At 33.9% G+C, this 8,685-nt stretch overlaps 1 pseudogene; it reads right to left on the reverse strand.

Annotated features, from left to right (window-relative positions):
- Nucleotides 1-111: 111 nt before the first annotated feature.
- Nucleotides 112-3,024, reverse strand: LOC125810713 (receptor-like protein kinase FERONIA; annotated as a pseudogene).
- Between the last annotated feature and the right edge of the window lie 5,661 nt (nucleotides 3,025-8,685).

Below are 8,685 nucleotides of genomic sequence, written 5' to 3' on the forward strand. Positions count from 1 at the left end.
TGATTTAAGAAATATTTTTTATAAGACATTCCATAAAAGAGTTGACGTCGTCAAACAATGGGGTTATGAAATGGGGGCTATGTATGTACCCATTAAATTGCAAAAAGAAGCTGAAAAACAAATTAAAATACATGTAATTTCAGTGTATCGAACTATGATCATAACAATTTCATCGACCCAATGGAGTGACAATCTCAGAGAAAAGGGCAACATTGTTCACTTTGGCACTCCTACTGACCGACATGGATATACCATTGCTTGTCAATTTTCTTTCAACTTCACTTAAATCTGAGAATATCTCATCTTCATTCATAGCATCACCATTAATAATCAACGGAAAAGAGGATCCTTCCACCTCATGACCCTCTTGAAGCTGTAATGCAAATTCTAAAGTTTTTACAACATCACCCATTGATGGCCTTTGAACCCCTTCTTTTCTCAAACAATGATATGCCAATTCTGCAAACTTGCTTAAGCATTCTGGGGCTATTTGTCCTTTCAAGTTAGGATCAATGATTTCTTCAAGTTCTCTCTTTTTACAACTCCTACTAGCCCACTCAGCCAAATTCACTTGCCCACTTGGCAAGTTTGGATTTATTGCCGGTCTAGCGCATAACACTTCAAATAGAACCACCCCAAAAGAATAAACATCTGATTTTACTGTCAATCGTTGGTGCTTGTAGTATTCAGGATCTATGTACCCAAAACTTCCTTTCACCGCAGTGCTAACATGGGTAATATCTGTCCCACCTACTGAACCTACTTTGGACAAGCCAAAATCGGACACCTTGGCGACCCATTTATCGTCCAATAGGATGTTAGTTGACTTGACATCTCGATGAATGATCGTGTGTTTGGTACCTATAACAGCAAAATGAACTCACTTTTAAGCAATTCACTCAAATTTAAACGAATTTGATTCTGAATTGCTTGTTGGCTTGACATATTAATGGATTAAACTCGAAATGACCCATCAATCTATTGAATCAAAACATGTCAAAATGCAAATAGAACATACAAAAAACCAAATTGGGAGGTTGAGTCATGCTGTTTAACTTGACATTGATCGTTATTTGACCTATTCTGACCCAATACTTTTTTTAACCAAACAAATATAGTGCAAGTTAGATCATGACATGTTTATCAATTTATTGATTACTTACCTGAATGAAGGTAATATAATCCTTTAGCTGCACCAATGCAAATGTCAAGGCGTTTCTTCCATGGAAGAGGAGCATTGTCAGTATTGTACAAGTGATCACGGAGGGTACCATTAGCCATGTAATCATAAACCTAGATCATCTCATTCTTATCATCACAATAACCAATTAAGGACACTAGATGTCGATGCCTTAGTTTTGATGATAACATCTCAATCTCTGTTTGGAACTCGCGAATCCCTTGCTTTGATGAAGGATTCGATCTCTTGACTGCAACTGTGGTTGTGCCATTGTCAAGGTACCCTTTATAAACATTACCAAAGCCTCCATATCCAATCACAAATTTTTCATCAAAATTGTCGGTAGCGTTTTTTATCTCTGCTATTAAAAAGTGTCGGCACAGATCGGATGGTGGTGATGATGACTCGGTAACACTTGTACCAGAATCTTTTCCCCCATTTCGTCGTCGGGAAATTAAGAAACCCAGAATCGAGAAAAAAGCAATACCGCTAGTCACACCTGTGATGATAGCAACAATGATATGCCATGATATTCTTTTCTTCTTGTTGTTGGGAAAAGCTAATGAAGCGATCGGAGCTTCTGAGGGCAATTCATGAATTGACGCGGCCAGACTCCCAATTGCACCACCCAATTTGAAAATTTCTAAGCCATTTAAGATAGCACTTGAATATGCTGATCCTAAGGTAGCATCAGCATACACAGCTTTTGTTTCCATGTTAGGACTCAATTCAAGCGTAATATTTTGTTTGTTTCGTCGGCCGTCTGGGTTAGTCACATTCACCACGTAGTCTCTGTAAACCGGGAATCTCCAGCCGCCACTCCATTCAACTACATCCGCTGCTCGCTCTGCCATTTGGTTTCCAATGTATATGTCGAAAATCCTGTAGTTCACTTCCTTAACTTCCGGCTGAATCTCACAAAAATGGAGCCTGAAAAGATAATAGAAACCAGAGTTTAGAGGGAATTCCCAAGCCAGGCTCTGGCTGTGATTGGCCATAGTCCTAGAGGTTGTGTAAACTATCCTCGGCGCAGAATAAACCGGGGTTTCAGAAGTGTAAGTGATGTTGACATCAAAATGAGGAGTTTGATAGCCATATCCAACAACAAATGCATCATCTGAATCCCATACACGATACATCCCTGTATCCTCTGTGCTACCAACTGAATTGCCTCCCACGTTCAGCCTGTACAAAATTTCAAGAGCAGTGCTGTTATTTATGTAATAAAAATCATTCTGGCCCACCAATTCGATGAGATGGTCTCCACGGATGTAGAGATTGGTAGGCATGGAAAGTATCTCTATCCCATTAACAAAAGCATAAGAGTTTGGCGAGGGAGAAAAGGTCACATTAAGAATCTGAGTTTCATCAACATTAATGACAAATTCTTTTCGAAGAGCTTTACTAGAATCGGTAACTGCAACGAGAGCGCTGAAGTTACTCAAGAGGGTTAAATGATTAGCTGTGACGGAGAAAAAAGATTCAGCTTTGTTGAAGCCGGAGTAATTGGCGGGGTAAAAATAGAGACGGAGGAATTTGGCACCAGGGGAAACACGGAAAGTGTAAGTGAATTGAGATTTCATGATACGAGCACCAGTCGTATAAGGAACTCTATTGACTGAAGAATGCTTTTCGGATGGTGTGGCTGTTGTGGATATGCTTGAGAAGTTGGAAGGTAAGAAATTTGGGAAGTAGGTATCAAGATCCCATTGACGGTCATCAGTTTCATCGATGGTGGCTGATGGTGCGCCACAGTTGAGCAAGACATAGACTCTGGCATTATACGAAATAGTGGCCGTTATGAGTCGTGAGAAGAGAAAGGAAATTAGAGCAATGGCTAACATGGCGTTGTCCTGAAAAACTATGTACTAGCTATTTGTTGTGCAGATATATATAGTAGCCGTTGTTGTGCAGATATATATAGTAGCCGTTTGACGATCAAGTCATTTCTAATTTTCTGTATTAAAAACCGACATCATTTTATTTAAGTTTTGTACAAAAAATAAATACCAAAATAACTTATTATAAGTGCACCAAAATAGCTTATTAAGACTATTAGATTATTGCACTAAAGAAGGGGACCATATATGTACCCAAGAAAATACACAAAGAAATAGAAATGGTAGAGGAAAACTTGTTAATTGGGGGTGTGCATCTTTTTCTTGTAGGCCATGGATGCTGCCTTTCATTTTCATAATCTTTGTTACGTTCCACTGGAGCAATAGTCGACATACTTGAAAGGAAAGGTTTTGGGTTATTTTCTTTGGAATTCGGATGATTCTTTGTAAATTGACCAAAGACTTTTCAACATCAACGGAAAAATGAGGTGGGAAAAAATATACTTACCTTCCCAACCACATTATTTTGTTTACTAGTCTTATTTCCATATTAATTGATCATTTTTTAAAAAAAAAATATATATATATATACCGAATTTTATTTTACCCTTACAGTTAATACTCTTTGGAAGCCTAAACAAATTTAAGAATCGTTTGGTCCCAAGAATACTTGGGAAAAACTTGGAAACTGATATTTGGTCATATAACTTGGCAAATATATTTGTCAAGTATCTCAAGTTCTCAAATACTAGAAAAAATTAGTATTTGGGCCAAGTTCTAATATTTGGGGATTTTAAAAATTCAAAAATTACCTCAAACGTTTATATTTTATATAAAAAAATATCCATTATTTATTAATTCCAACTAATAATTGTAACTCCAGAAAAGTTTGAGTTCTAATTTGAGTGAAAATTTAAGAAAAAGGAACAATTTGTGTTTAATGGGTTATAATTATAACTGAATCAATGACAAGTTTGAATTGGCGACTAATGTATTGTTTTGCCTATATTGTTATTTTGTTATTGTTGATTGTTAACAATTATATTAGTTATAAGGTTATTTTTTAATGGAACATATTCATTATAAAATGATATTACAAATTTATGGGCATTTTTAATAGGAATAATTTTTAAAACTTATGGGTAAAAATCATATTTTTTGAAATAGTAAATATTTTTGAGAAAAATTGAGGCCAAACACATGGTGAACTTCACTCAGATTTAATTTACCATTGAGAACTTGGGGCCTAACGCTAGCTTAGAAATTCCAAAAGTTCATTAATAACGTTGTATCTATTTCAATGATACTATTCATATGCTCTATGTTACTCTCTTTGTCCCTATTTACTTGTTTATTTTTGACTTAGTATACCTATTAAGAAAATAATAATTGACATAGTGAATTTATCATTTTATTCCTATTAACGGATAGAATTCCACAATCAATTTACTCATTAAAGAAGTTCTAGATTTTTTCAAGAACATTAACTCTCTAAATAATTTGAGAGTATAATAGGTAAAAAAAAAAAAATCTTTTCTTGATTTGTCAAAACAAGTAAAAAAGCAAAGTTGGACGAGTACAAAGGGACAAAGAGTAATAAACATATTTTTCATAAATTATCTTGATGTGCATTAATATGAATGAAGGATAAATTAGTAAAATTGATGATCTTATTTATGATTTTTTAAGCATCATGTAAAACAGAATGTGATTAACTAATATGAGACTCAGAAAGTATGTGCTTTAACTATCACATCCTTATAAAAAAGTTAATTTGAATATTTAGTATTTCCAAAAATAATTATTACTAAAGGCAAAATGGAAAGAATATACTCAATTGTGTTTTGAATTTCTAAAATGACAAATATTTTAGATCATCTAATTTTAAAAAAGACGATAAGAGTAATATCTACTTTTGCCTGACATATGAAATGCATGTTCTCATAGGACGTTAACCTTTTGTTTTGTTAATAATAATTCTGTAAAAAAAGGTTGTGGATCCCTCCTTGTATAAATAAGATCGAGCAACGACGCATCAAATAATAATCCTGAATTTCTAGGAAAAGAAATACAATTTGTTTGTACAGTTAATTAATAATTCCACCCCTTTATTAATTTGTTTTTTCTTTTATCCGGATGACTAGTCAAAGTTTTTGTGTTTTTGCACTATTAAGTCGCAAGTGAATTAGGAAAGATGTTTATTCTTGATGTGATTAATTTGTTTCCTTCTGCTTAAAAATCTTCTCCGTAGGGTAGTAGTATGAATGGAATTTCACTAGTCTATCCAAAGAGAGTGTGAATAGTAATTTTTCAAATTTTGAGAACTACTATTCAACTCTCTAAATATGAAGAATAGAGAGTGATATGGAGTGCCCATTCTCTATTTTACTCTCCAAGTACAGAGAATAGAAAGTAAAATATGTTGGAGAAAAAGTACAGAGAAATTTGGAAATAATAAAAAGGGGTTAATACCTCAGATGGTCACTCAACTATCCACTTTTGCCTCAGAAAGTCACTCAACTTTTAATTTTCACTAAAAAGTCACCATGTGAGTGACTTTCTGAGGAAAGACTAGATAGTTAAGTGACCATCTGAGGTATTAACCCATAAAAAAGAGAAGGAAAACTACGATTACTTTTAATTTCTGATTAATTGGAAGTCACAAAATAACAAAATACGCCCACATGATATATAGGCTAAGTGATAAATAACTAATCCTAAAATATAGGTCCTATAACCCACTAAAACACTTGTTGACACCCAATTTTGGACCTCCACAATATAAATTAATCATTTCGAGCTTCTTTAATTTCAAACGACTTAAAATAATTAGTTTTATAAAATTTCAAAAAAATAATAATATAGTTTGCAAGTTATTTTAAATAGTTTTGTCACTTTTTATTATTTTTAGATAACATTTATGTTTTACATAATTATGTCTATAATTAGTATATTTTATGATTATTTGAAAATCATATCAAAAGATTTCTACATTGTTAAGATAAATATTTTATTAATTTAGTTTAGTATTATTTATATTTACAATTTGAGTTATTTAAATTGGTTAGTTTATAATTAAGTTAATTATTTTATTTTGTTAAGAATAAGAAGCTCTTTAATTAATTCATATTAATTCATCTTGTTTAAGATTTGGCCAAAGTTCTTTGATTAAATTCAATTTTTGACCAAATTCTTAATTTAATTGGCCAAGATTGCAAGCCATTTGGTTATTTCAAATATGACCAATGCTTTCACTCCTTATTGGACTATTTAAAAGACCATTCTTGGGCCCGCAACCAGCAGCCCATTATTCCTAATTAAAATAACAAACCGACCCAATTCTCTTTGTTTCCCAGCCCACAAAGACCAACCCAGAAACAAAAGCCCATCCCACAAATTTCAATCCAAAAGATCCAGCCCCTAATTCTCACAACAACAATACCAAACGACCCCACTTTGCCTCTTCTTCTTCTCCACGTGAGAACAACGACCAAAAGGAAACCCAGAAGGTTCGTCCAACAGCGACGCGACCCCACTGCCCCAATATCGTCTTCTTCACGCGAAAATCCCAGCAAATTCGGAAAATTCCACCAATCGCGGAGAACCCGACAACGTCAACATCCGCAGTGCCCATACTCTTCCCGTCCCCTCGTCCTCTTTTGTCAGAAAGCCCATATCTTTTCTACTGTTTCTTGGAAAAAGGGGATTTGAAATTCAAATTTTTAATCTGTTTCCCCTCTAATCGAATTAATTTTCTCCTATAAAAATTCATCATTGCATTCAATTTAGGGGAGCAGCGAGCATAAGGAGAGGTTTTGGAGTTACTGAGCAATAGTCATTTTTACAGTGCAAAAAATTTGTGTCTAGTTTTCTAATTCTAAGTTCCGAGAAGATCGACTCTCGGATTTTCTTAGTTTGCCATTCGTATTCGAAGTTCGTGGTAAAAGAATTGTCCCTCTCAGGCTCGTTGTTGTCCTAGTTTCGCTGCATTTCGAAAGGTAAATCTTATTCCGGCCCATGCCCTTTTATTTCTTATTGTGTTGGCTTGTTCGCTGTTTTCATTGTAAGTCGTTTTGAGTGCTGGAAATTTGGAAAATGGTTTTGATTTGTTATTTATTTTGAAATAGCTTCGTTCTGTTTATTTGAGTGTTTCTTTTTTTTTAGTTTGTTTCGCTAGGAGTCTTAATGACTCCGGGTGGCTTTAAGTTGGTTTCTTTCCCATTTTGCGTATTGTTTCATTGTCAATCTCATCTCACAGGGTTGTGATTTGTGAAAATGTGTCTTTACTTTATTTATTATTCCAGTTAGCATGAATCATGTGAGTCAAGTAATGGGCAGCCTTAGTTCCTTTCCTCTTCATGTTGTTTACCCCTTTTCGTTTTCTAGCATGTTATTAGGCGAGAGTTTGGTCGTTCTATGTCTTTAATCAGCCTAGTGTCGTGTTGCTCTGCTGACCATGATTGGTCATACGCTTTTTTTATTCTTTATTTTTGAAGTAGTGTGCTAGTCCTCTGTTAACAATTTTGTTTCCAACAGCATGGTTAGTTAGAGCAAGGTGTTTTGTTTTCAAAATTGTCCTTGTATAATTGTGGTGTTCTATATAATGTGATTGAATTTAAAGATTTTTGTTTTTAACTATTAAGCATCATTTGCTAGCTTGCTCATTATTTTATTGGTAGCATTAGTTTTTTATTTTATAGCATGAGATTGTTTGCTAATATGTCAAGATGAAATTATTGGAAGTAGTATGTAGTATATCACGTGGTGAGCATTAGTGATACTTCATATGCTTATACCCTTTTTACACTTGTAGTAATTTATAGATATCTTGATTTAGTTATATCATGATCATTTCCAATTGAAGACATAATTGCGTTTTGAATTATTCAAAACTCTTTACTAATTCCCTCTCCCTTTATTTTGATATGTGCAACACCAACTCGAGTTCATCTTGGACTCCATCGTTCTCCCCTTTGCATTCCGAGAGAGCTATAAAGGCCCAAATCCATTTGTTCCCCGAGTCACTCCCCTGGGAATAGAGAAGCTGACGAACAGGTTGAAGGTGGCAAATACAGGGGCTGGAAATTGAAAACGTCTCAGAAAGCTGAAAAAAGGCTGAGATACAGCATGTATACATTGATATATATCGGTATACACTAAAATACAGGTCAAAAACGCAGGAATACATGGTTGATACGAAATACAAATGTTCGGAAGCAAGAGATTCACGAAAAGAGCTGGTATACATGCTCATATACACTGATATACAGGAGCTGTATACCAAAAACGGGTTTTGTTTAAACCCCAAAAAGTAGCGAATTTGGCCCAAGAAAGGCCCAAATTCAATTTCTCCCTTACGCTTTAGTTATTTAATCGCGATTACTTATTATTTGTTGTTTAACTCTAACTTTAGAATTTTTTAATTAACTTAGTTGAATTCCCCAAAAGATGAACTATTCATCTGAGTTGTTTTGTTTGTAACAAAACTTATTTTATCAACTCTTGTATTTTCATTTATAATCTTTAGTCAAAAAAATAAAATAAATTAAAAAAATTTGTTAGTTTAAAAATAGTTTTTTTCATAAACCAAGAATGACTCAAATAAAAACCAACTCATTTAGTTTCGTTAACATTCTAAGTACCTGTCTCTAATTCAATTGTTTCAAT

The sequence above is a fragment of the Solanum verrucosum genome, unplaced genomic scaffold (genome assembly GCF_900185275.1).
Source record: "Solanum verrucosum unplaced genomic scaffold, falcon-dt-bn FXZP01000032.1, whole genome shotgun sequence".
Taxonomy (NCBI): domain Eukaryota; kingdom Viridiplantae; phylum Streptophyta; class Magnoliopsida; order Solanales; family Solanaceae; genus Solanum; species Solanum verrucosum.